The sequence below is a fragment of the Patagioenas fasciata genome, chromosome 2 (assembly GCF_037038585.1).
Source record: "Patagioenas fasciata isolate bPatFas1 chromosome 2, bPatFas1.hap1, whole genome shotgun sequence".
NCBI lineage: Eukaryota > Metazoa > Chordata > Aves > Columbiformes > Columbidae > Patagioenas > Patagioenas fasciata.
In genome coordinates this window covers 30,585,293-30,595,208 of record NC_092521.1, presented here as the reverse complement: position 1 = coordinate 30,595,208, position 9,916 = coordinate 30,585,293, and the positions used below count along the sequence as shown (strand labels likewise).

The window sequence follows — 9,916 nt, the reverse complement described above, 5'->3', positions numbered from 1 at the left end:
ACTCTTTAGCCAAATACCTGTCTGGCATAAGTAAGTTTCCTTTCATTAAAGTCAATGGAGTTGCTGTTAGTGACATTCATGTTATTTTGTCCCTTGATCTTCTAAACTGGCCGTTTCCTCTAATGAGCATCTGAATTGAAGATGAAAACTGAAATCTAGTCCACTTTGCCTCTGAACTCAGCAGAGGTTGTAAAGGTTGGGGAATCTGGGGACAGATTCTTCTCTTAAACCTGAGCCTTGAGCCTGAGCTTCTTGGTTTTGATGAGGGGAACAGATGTGAAAATTTAGAACTGAAGACAAATATTGGTTCTTAGCTTGGACCATAGAATCATTTAGGTTGTGAATGACCTTCAAGATCATTAAGTTTAACTGTTAACCTAACGCTGTCAAGTCCACCACTAAACTATGTCCTCAAGTATCACATCTACATATATTTTAAATATATTCAGGGATGGTGACTCAAGCACTTCTCTGGGCAACCTATTCCAGTGTTTGACAACCTTTTCCATGGAGAAATTTTTCCTGATATCCAATTTGAACCTTCCCTGGTACAACTTGAGGCCACTTCCTCTTGTCACGTTGCCTGGGAGAAGAGACGGACACTCACTACGCTGCAATTTCCTTTCAGGTAGTTGTAGGGAATTATAGGGTCTCCCCTCAGTCTCCTGTTGTCCAGGCTAAACTGAAGTTCCTTTGGTCATTCTTCATAACGTTGTCCTCTAGACCCTTCCCTCTCTTTATTGTCCTTTGCACACAATCTAGTACCTCAGTATCTTTCTTGTAGTGAGTGGCCCAAAACTAAACACAGGAATTTGAGACGCTGTTGGCCTTTTTGATCACCTGGGCATGCTGCTGGCTCATGTTCAGCCAGCTGTTGACCAACACCCCCAGATTGTTTTCCACCAGGCAGCTTTTCAGCCAGTCTTCCCCAAACCTGTATGTGGTTGTTATGAGCCAAGTGCAGGACCTGACACTTGTCTTTATTGAACTTCATCCAATTGGCCTCAGCCCATTTATCCAACTCTACCAGATCCCTCTGTAGAGCCTTCCTAACCTTGAGCAGATCAACACTCCCACCCAACTTGTTGTCTGCAAACTTACTGAGGATGTACTTGATCCCCTCACTCAGATCACTGATAAAGACATTAAACGGAACTGGGCCCAATACTGAGCCTTGGTGAACACCACTCACAACTGGCCACCAACTGGATTTGGCTCCGTTCACCATGACTCTTTGGGCCTGGCTATCCAGCCACTTTTTTACTCCCTGAAGCCTATGCCTGTCCAAGCCATGAGCTGCCAGTTTCTCCAGGAGAATGCCATGGGAAATGCTGTCAAAGGCTTTGATAAAGTCTAGGTAGACAACACCTGTATCCTTTTCCTCATTCACTAAGTGGGTCACCTTGTCATAGGAGATCAGGTTAGTCAGACAGGACTTGCCTTTCATAAACCCATGCTGACTGGTTTGGCTTTGACCCTTAAAATTTTCTCCCTGCACAATCTCATGAGGTCCTTGTAGTCCTTCTGAGTTGCCTGCCACTTCTTCCAAAGGTCATAATCTCTCCTTTTATTCCTGAGTTTCAGCTGAATCTCTCTATTTGGTCAGGTCAGTTTTCTTCCCTGCCAGCTTGTCTTTCAGCACATGGGGCCTGCCTGCTCCTACACCTCTAAGATTTTCTTGTTGAAGAACTACCAGCATTCCTGGACTCCTCTGACCTTCAGAGCTGCCTCCCACAGGACTCTGCAACCAGCCTCCTAAGCAGGTCAAAGTCTGCTCTTCAGAAGTCCAAGGCAGCAGTTCTGCTGATCCTCTTCCTTATTTCTCCAAGAATAGAAAACTCGATCATTTCATGATCACTTTCCCAAGGCGGCGTCTGACCACAAGTACTTCTCTGTTCACAAACAACAGGTTCAGTGTGAGCCTTTCTTAGTTGTAAACCATGTTGTTTCTAAATCGTTTGAATATGAGCTTCAACTGATGTCTATAGTACTGTATCACTTTTCCCTATATTTAGGCTACTTCACAACTGTTTGGACAGTACATGGACTGAGAATATGCCAGTAAGTATTTTTGTATATTGCAGTTCAAATGGATTGCAGTTCAGTAAAAAACTAGATTGCAACCTAAATTCTTTTTTTTTTTTTCCTACATATGTCAAAATAGATACGTAGTACATAGGTGTTCAAGGGGTTTGTTAAAACAAAAACATGCTTATAGTGCTTTTTGGTTTTGTGGTGATTTTTTTTGTTTTTCTATTTATTTTTTCAATTTACTTCAGACTAAATAAACAAACATGAAGAAAATGAATGTCAGATTTGGTGCTGTGAAGTGATAAGTGCTTTTTGTGAAGCACTTTTGAACTACAAATACTAACATGCTTTGGCTCTTCTGTGGTCAATAGAGAGAAAAAGAGGTTCTTCTTGGAGCACATGAATTAAGCTTTCCCAGAATCGTACTCCCTCTCAACAAAGCCACAAATCCCACAATGCTCCCAGTGTCTGTATCCAGCAAAATGTCTATACCTCACTAGAGTCATTGTAAAAATGCCTCTAAGTTTCTTTCATTTTTTTTACTGAAATCATGAAGAGTAAATAACACAATGCTTTCCATATAGTTGGACTAAATAGGGGGTTGGGACCTTTGCCCTTCATCAGAAAAGGAGGTTGTGATTAGAGGAAATCTCATGGTATCAACTGGTAGTAACTGAGCATTTTGCAAGGTAAAGCTTGAAAAGCAATATTTTCTTAAAAGAAGTAGTATGCATTACCTGAGTTATTCATTTCTGTCAGTAAATAGTCGGGAAGAAGAGATGTGAAAAATACTGATAACTGATAATTTTTCCTTAAAGTGTGGGTCTTGGTAACTAGGCATAATTATATTTGATATTATGTTAAAATGAATTGAGATTTAGGGTTTTTTTTAATGAAAATTTAATTTTGAAAGTGCTTAATGTTTTGGCAAGCTGCAGAATGGACGTCCAAGTACAGAAACTAGTTCTTCTCCGAATGGTAGACTTGATTTTTTTTTTCTTTAAAAAACCCAACCAAACAACAAAACAAAACAAAACAAACACAAAAGCAACAAAAGCAACAACAAAAAAAAACCCAGCCCTCATTTTCTTTTTTAAAAAATAATAAGACTAAGATATTATGTAATGGTATATGTCAACTTTTTATTACCAGAGAGGTCCATGTCTTGAAATTCATTTTTGTTTTACTTTAGTATAACAAAAATTGTTCACAGTGTATAGAAAGCTATCCATCAATTGTTTTAAGAATTTCTTTGGTTCTAAAATACAGGTTTGGATGGTTCTAAAGTCAAATATTGGCATTCCTGGGAAAGGAAATTCTGATACTTATCCAGTTCTTGTAGTTTTTAAATGGTAAGAATTTTCTACATCTCCTGTTAAAACTAGAGATTTTTACTTAAATAATGGTTGCCTTTCAAGATTATTTAAAAGGCCACAGTCAACCAACAGTGAAGATTCCTTTGGAGAGGAAAGTTGAACAGAAACCAGGTGATGGCAGACTAGAAGAGAGGCAAAATAATTTGAAAATTTTCTGTTGTGTTTTCTAAATAAAAGATTGATTCTGAACCCCTAATGCTCAGTGCAAAGTCTGTTTACAGTAAAAGCAAAAGGAGGAGCCTGACTACAAAGAGGACTCACAATGGTTAAAGCCACGTTTGTGTAGCTTTACTTAAGATGTCATTTTAGGTATTCTTCACCCCTAATGGAAAAGGTGACCCAATAGTTACTGTTCTTTGGGAAGAGAAAAAGAATACACTGTTTAGTTGGATTCCTTTATAAAACATAGAGAGTTTTTTAAGCCATGTCAACTATTCAACTACCAATAAAACACTCCCAAGTGTAAGATTTGCAGGACAATCTAAGAAGTTCCTTTATCCCTTCTCATAAACCAATGCCTCAAGAATATGAGTTTCTAATTCCTACCTAATATTATATATACATATAGGCTTTCTTTCTCCTTTTTCATCAAGATGCATATTCTGATTAAAAAAAAAAAATCTCACTCTGCAATTTATACTAATTTTCATATGTATAAACGAGTACAGAGTATTCAGAACCAGGAAACCACAGCTTTATGGGAAAATGTACATATATTTATTTCCAATCAGGAAAAAAAATCCAGATAAACCGAAATTCTGAAATTTTTCTCTTCTGTACTTTTTGCTTCAATATGAAGTAAAGGTTTCCAGGAGGATTTTGTATTTGAGTACACATCAGCTTTTGATGTGTCTTGGATTGGAAAATAAATGCTCTTTACAATTTGCAAGTGTTGTTTACAATGTTGTTGAGATGGTTTCCATAAAATATATCTCTTATTCGTGTTTGGAAGATAAACAGATTGAGAACATTAGTGATGAAATAATGTAACAAAATATTTCCCTGAGCCTACAGCTTTTAGATGAAGAAGTAGAATACCTACTGTAAAGTTAGTTTTTCAACAGAAATACACAACAGGAAATGCTATATCTGATGTTATTTAATATCATCCATACAGTTACTTCTGTAACTGCCAATTTTGAAAATCTGAAATGAAGTTGATAGTGTAGGACACATCAGGATCAAATTGCGTTATATGACCTTCAAAAACAGTGTATTATAGTTCTACTTCAACTGTACTTCCTTCTCTTGCATTTTATTTTTGAAAATTAAATAACATTACTTCTGTTTCAGACAGGGCGTTTTAAAATGCAACTTGTTTTGCATAATGAGTAGCTATAATTGATTTCTTAGTTGAATATGAGAGACAACACTGTGCTTGTCCTCTATGAAGCTACTTCCCACAAAACCTTGGCTGGTGAAGGAAAGGAATAGATTTTATTAAATTGTTTGATAGCACACCTATCACTCTTTTTGACCAAAAGTCATTTTCATTTGCAATGAGCAATTTCAGTTACATGGTACAGTTACAGTTGAGTTCCTCTGCTAGTCCACTGTGTAGCAGCAGTCAACGCTCCTTAGAGATGTATGCTGTAGTGAAAGAGGCAGGTTTAGTAAGACAAGACATCTTTGCTCTGTGGACTTTGTGATACACAAAAGTTTTGTCGGTTTGATATTTGCTACCTTTGCTTTATGATTTTCCCGTATTTTCCACTGCTGTACCTATGCTATCATTATCATCCTAGTTGAGTGGTTCTAACTGCAAAGTAAGGTCAGAAGGGAGAGCTATATGTTGCTGCACTGCTCTGCTTTTTATCAGATGACAGGAAAAAAATCAGCAGGGGAGGGAGTATTTTTATTGTGTTTTCTTTATTGCAACACAGTTAAGACATATTAGCCACCTTCTGTATAATCTTACTCCTAGTCACTGATTGCTCACTGTACATTTCTAAATGTCAAACAGTCATTTATCACCTTGTTATAAATCCTCTTACAATTTAAGAAGGAAAGAAAAAAAAAAAAACAAACCTTGTAGCATCAAATGCTTGGTTATCAGTAGCTGGAGGAGCCTTTGGCAATCTCAAATGCTCTGTACTCAAAGGAAACTATTTAGCCTGTCAGTGCAAGCAAGAAAAAGCCCATACCCGTCACTAAGGTTCTGAGATTAGCTCATAGAATTTGAGTTGTTGGCTGGATATACTCACTATTTATCATGTACCTTGACTGCAGCCCTGAAATAAATTTCACAAGCGAATCAAAGTAATTAAAGAGTTTGTCTCAATCCAGCAACAATTTCCAGTGTTGCTGTAAATCCAATTTTGTAAGAAATATTATTTGCTCAATCATAGAAATTTGCAGCAAAACAGTTATTATTTTTCCTCATTATATATAGTCAATTATGAAGATATTTCATACTGAAATGTCCAAGAACATTGTTTACATAATGTGTAGTCAAAGAGAGCAATTTTCAAAGAGTCATTGTGGATAAAACTACAGGCAAAGTTGGTCAGTGAGATGCTTATTCATCTTTATATATGAGAGCCATTTTGACTTTGTTATTAGATAATTTTACATTTTACATCTTTGTAATGCTTAGTGCAAGTCACTCACAACCAAAACATGTCACTGGAGTGTAATCTAAAATAGAAAAATGTATGTATATCAGACTATTTTCTACTGAAAGACTTCAATGCTGACGTGGACAAATTTGAACTGACTCCCCACTTAGCTCTTGGGACGTGTCGTTTTGCAACTCCGCAGCCTGCTAAACTCACAGGATTGGAAAAAAACACAGAGAAATAATGTGGAAAAGATGACAGAATGTCAAGTGTAAATATAAGCATTCTCAAGTCTTTCAAAGGCACTAGGAGATCACAGAATCACAGAATGTTAGGGATTGGAAGGGCCCTCAAAAGATCATCTAGTCCAATCCTCCTGTCGGAGCAGGAACACCTAGATGGGGTTACACAGGAATGTGTCCAGGCGGGTTTTGAATGTCTCCAGAGTAGGAGACTCCACACCCCGCCCCAGGCAGCCTGTTCCGGTGCTCTGTCACCCTCACTGAGAAGTGTCTTCTCAAATTTAAGTGGAACCTCTTGTGTTCCAGTTTGAACCCATTACCCCTCGTCCTATCATTGGTTGTCACCGAGAAGAGCCTGGCTCCATCCTTGTGACACTCAGTCTTTATATATTTATAAATATTAATAAAGTCACCCCTCAGTCTCCTCCAAGCTAAAGAGCCCCAGCTCCCTCAGCCTTTCCTCATAAGGGAGAGATGCTCCACTCCCTTAATCACCTTTGTGGCTCTGCACTGGACTCTCTCAAGCAGTTGCACATTCTTCTTGAACTGAGGGGGCCGGAACTGAACATAATATTCCAGATGGGGTCTCACCAGGTAAGAGTAGAGGGGGAGGAGAACCTCTCTTGACCTACTAACCACCCCCCTTCTAATAGGATGCCATTGGCCTTCCTGGCCACATGGGCACAGTGCTGGCTCATGGTCATCCTGCTGTCCACCAGGACTCTCAGGTCCCTTTCCCCTACACTGCTCTCCAATGGGCCATTCCCCAGCTTATACTGGAACCCGGTGTTGTTCCTGCCCAGATGCAAGACTCAAAAAAATCAACACTTGTACTTGTTCCTCTCCACAGAAATCTTTAGTGAAAGGCAAAGGATGTGATCTGAAGAGAAACCAGAGTATTGCCTTCAAATGAGTATGTCTAGATGTTTTGGTAATTTTTTATTCAATTCTGAAGCTACTGCAAATAATTTCTTTTACCACACAAAGCACTGAAAAAATTATATACTAGCTTGACTTTTGTACCCTTGTGTTTAATTCCTCTGTCTTTGGGGTGCCTGGACCAAGATATTTCTGGTTTATATTGCTAAATCTCAGCCTGCTTTTTCTTAGTGAAGTCTTTATGTAGAACAAGAAACTGGTAAAATCTGTCCTAGTTCATGGTGTGGGCTTACCTGTGGGCACAGATCATCCTTCAACCTGAACTGAGTTCGCTCACTTGTTCAGTCCCTATTGCCATTGTGTTGGGGAACTACTCACTCCTGAGACCTTTTGGACCATCTCTTCTCTCATTTTGAAGTATAGAAGTGATTATGAAGGCTGTGAATGAAGGCTAGTATCCCTCCTTCTGTATCTGTTCTGACCATCTCTTCTGTAATGTCCCTTCTGTGATGATGTTTGATTTCACAGTAAAATCTAACTTTTAGAAATATTCTGGGGTAATTATTAAAAATTAAATCCCTACAAGTACAACTCCACAGTGAGAGATGTCAACACTCATTTAAATTTTCACTGGAGTGAGAAAAGCAAATTCCAGGACAAACCTCTTGTGTTGCAGGAACTTTTATGCTTGTTACTGCTGGTCAAATTATGTACCAAAAAGAACATCCGAATGAAAACCTGAAGAAAATAAATAAATTTCACACAAAAAAATCTGCCTCTGAGGAAAGCAAATTTTGTGAAGAAAATTCTAAATAGCTTTACTCAGAATAGTCCACTTAATGTAAAAACATACTTCCCTCAATCTGCTTCTTTGTTTTTCCTAGTTAAACTATTGTTCCAAAGTGATGGTCTTTATCTTGGCACAACCCATGAAACATTATTTATTAATGCAATCACTGGGTATTTCTGCATCTCAGAGAGCTGGTATCTTTTCAGAATTACTGTTTTTCCCCTTCCTTATGGATTCTACCAACTGAAACACACACACAGACTCTCACACAACCAATTTTGTGTATCAATAAATTGAGTAGTCTAAAACTTACAGAGCTTTTGATACAAAAGCAGAATTTTAATGGAAACATTTTTTGCAATCTTCTTGCCTGTACTGATAATGCTTCAATACCAAATTCAATGCACAATTTCATTTCTTCAGCAGACAAATTATACTAGTCAGTTTTAGTAAGTGAAGAAAGAAAAGTGAAAGCTCATGACTTGAGAAACGTGATTCAAAATTTACTTCTTAAGTTGTATCTTATGCTGAATTGGGATTTGTGCCAATGAGGGAGGATTTAAATTGAAAAGTGAAGGGTTGACAACGTCTCTTTAAATTGACTTATTTTGTTTTAGTATCAGGTCAATGAAATGCATAGTAAGGATGCATGCCTGTTGTGAAAAAGAAGCCCTACAAAAACCTTGCTTGGACTTGATGTAGTTTGTTGCATGACAAATCAAAAGCACTTAGATCTTAGAAAAATCAATGAATCTCACAAATATTGCATAATTGCAAAGTACACTATAACCTATTCTGAAGCTAAAAGGTGTCACAATCAAAATCACTATGTTCACCATTATACTGAATTATTTTGCTTCTTATTCTAAACACTATGTCAAATTTCTAATTGGATTTGCAACAATTTATTTCCTTTGTCTCTCCTATGAATTTCATGCAGTATCAGTGTTATTATGCCACAGTAAACACTGTGAATTTAAATTATTGCATTTATTCACAATTATGCTTCCTAGAAATTGCTGAAGTAGCACATTTAAAAACATAAAGGTGTTTTTTTTTAACAGTTTGGGCTTTTTGTTCTTGTTATAAATTATAAGAAGAAAACACAGAGTTCCTTATGTTGCTAAGTCATGAAGAATAAAATCTCCACAAATTATTCATTACATATTCTTTCATAAAAAGCTGTGTTGAACAAGACAGATGGTGTTCTCCCTAATTCAGGAAGTCTAATAAATATTATTTGTGTCATATTAGCATGACACAAGCAGGTAGACTAAATCTGTCACTAAACAAAAATAGAGGTGCTTGATATTTTCTACTTGTGCAAATATCCTTTCCCCAGAGAAGTTCCTGTGCATTTGAGTAAGAAATAAATGTTCTTAACTGTGAATAATACCTGCAAAATCACAAGATAAGAGAGACTGATACTTTAGAAAGATCTGTCCAACAGTAATTTTCAATTTTAGTCAAGAAGAGCCTTTAAAAACAAAACAAAACAAATAACAAAACCAAAACCCAATCAAACAAAGAAAAATAAGTGTTGTTAAGAAAATAATGTTAATAGTAGTAGCTGTAGGTGTTTTCCTGAAAAGGGAAATAATTTTTTTCTAAGTAGTATGGTCAAGTTTTATATTTTAATTGAAGCAGATATAACACATACTAATTAGGCAACTGGTACATCTCAAAATTGAAGCTTAGAAAAGAAACTCCTTCTCATGGTGGATTTCAGTAGCTTGAAATGTATTATGTTAAGGTATCACCCTCCAAAATGTCTTCTGGATGCAAAAACCAACAATTACCCATATTTAGAATATTTTGCTATTCTGCTCACCTCTGAGCTGGAGACCTGGGCAGATCAGCAAAGAGCTGAAACTTCAGACACTTTGGGCAGACCAGTTTTAAAACAAGGGTGTTTTTATGGGGAAATATTTCAGTTTTTACAGATTTCTATGGAAGACTCTTCTGTTGGAAGCTGTCCAACAAGAAAAAAAAAGCTTTATTTGGGATGTGAAATGGGATGGGAAATGTTCACTTGTGTTT

At 37.1% G+C, this 9,916-nt stretch overlaps 1 pseudogene; it reads right to left on the bottom strand.

Moving 5' to 3' along the window:
- Positions 1–6,999: 6,999 nt before the first annotated feature.
- Positions 7,000–7,107, bottom strand: LOC136099147 (U5 spliceosomal RNA; annotated as a pseudogene).
- Between the last annotated feature and the right edge of the window lie 2,809 nt (positions 7,108–9,916).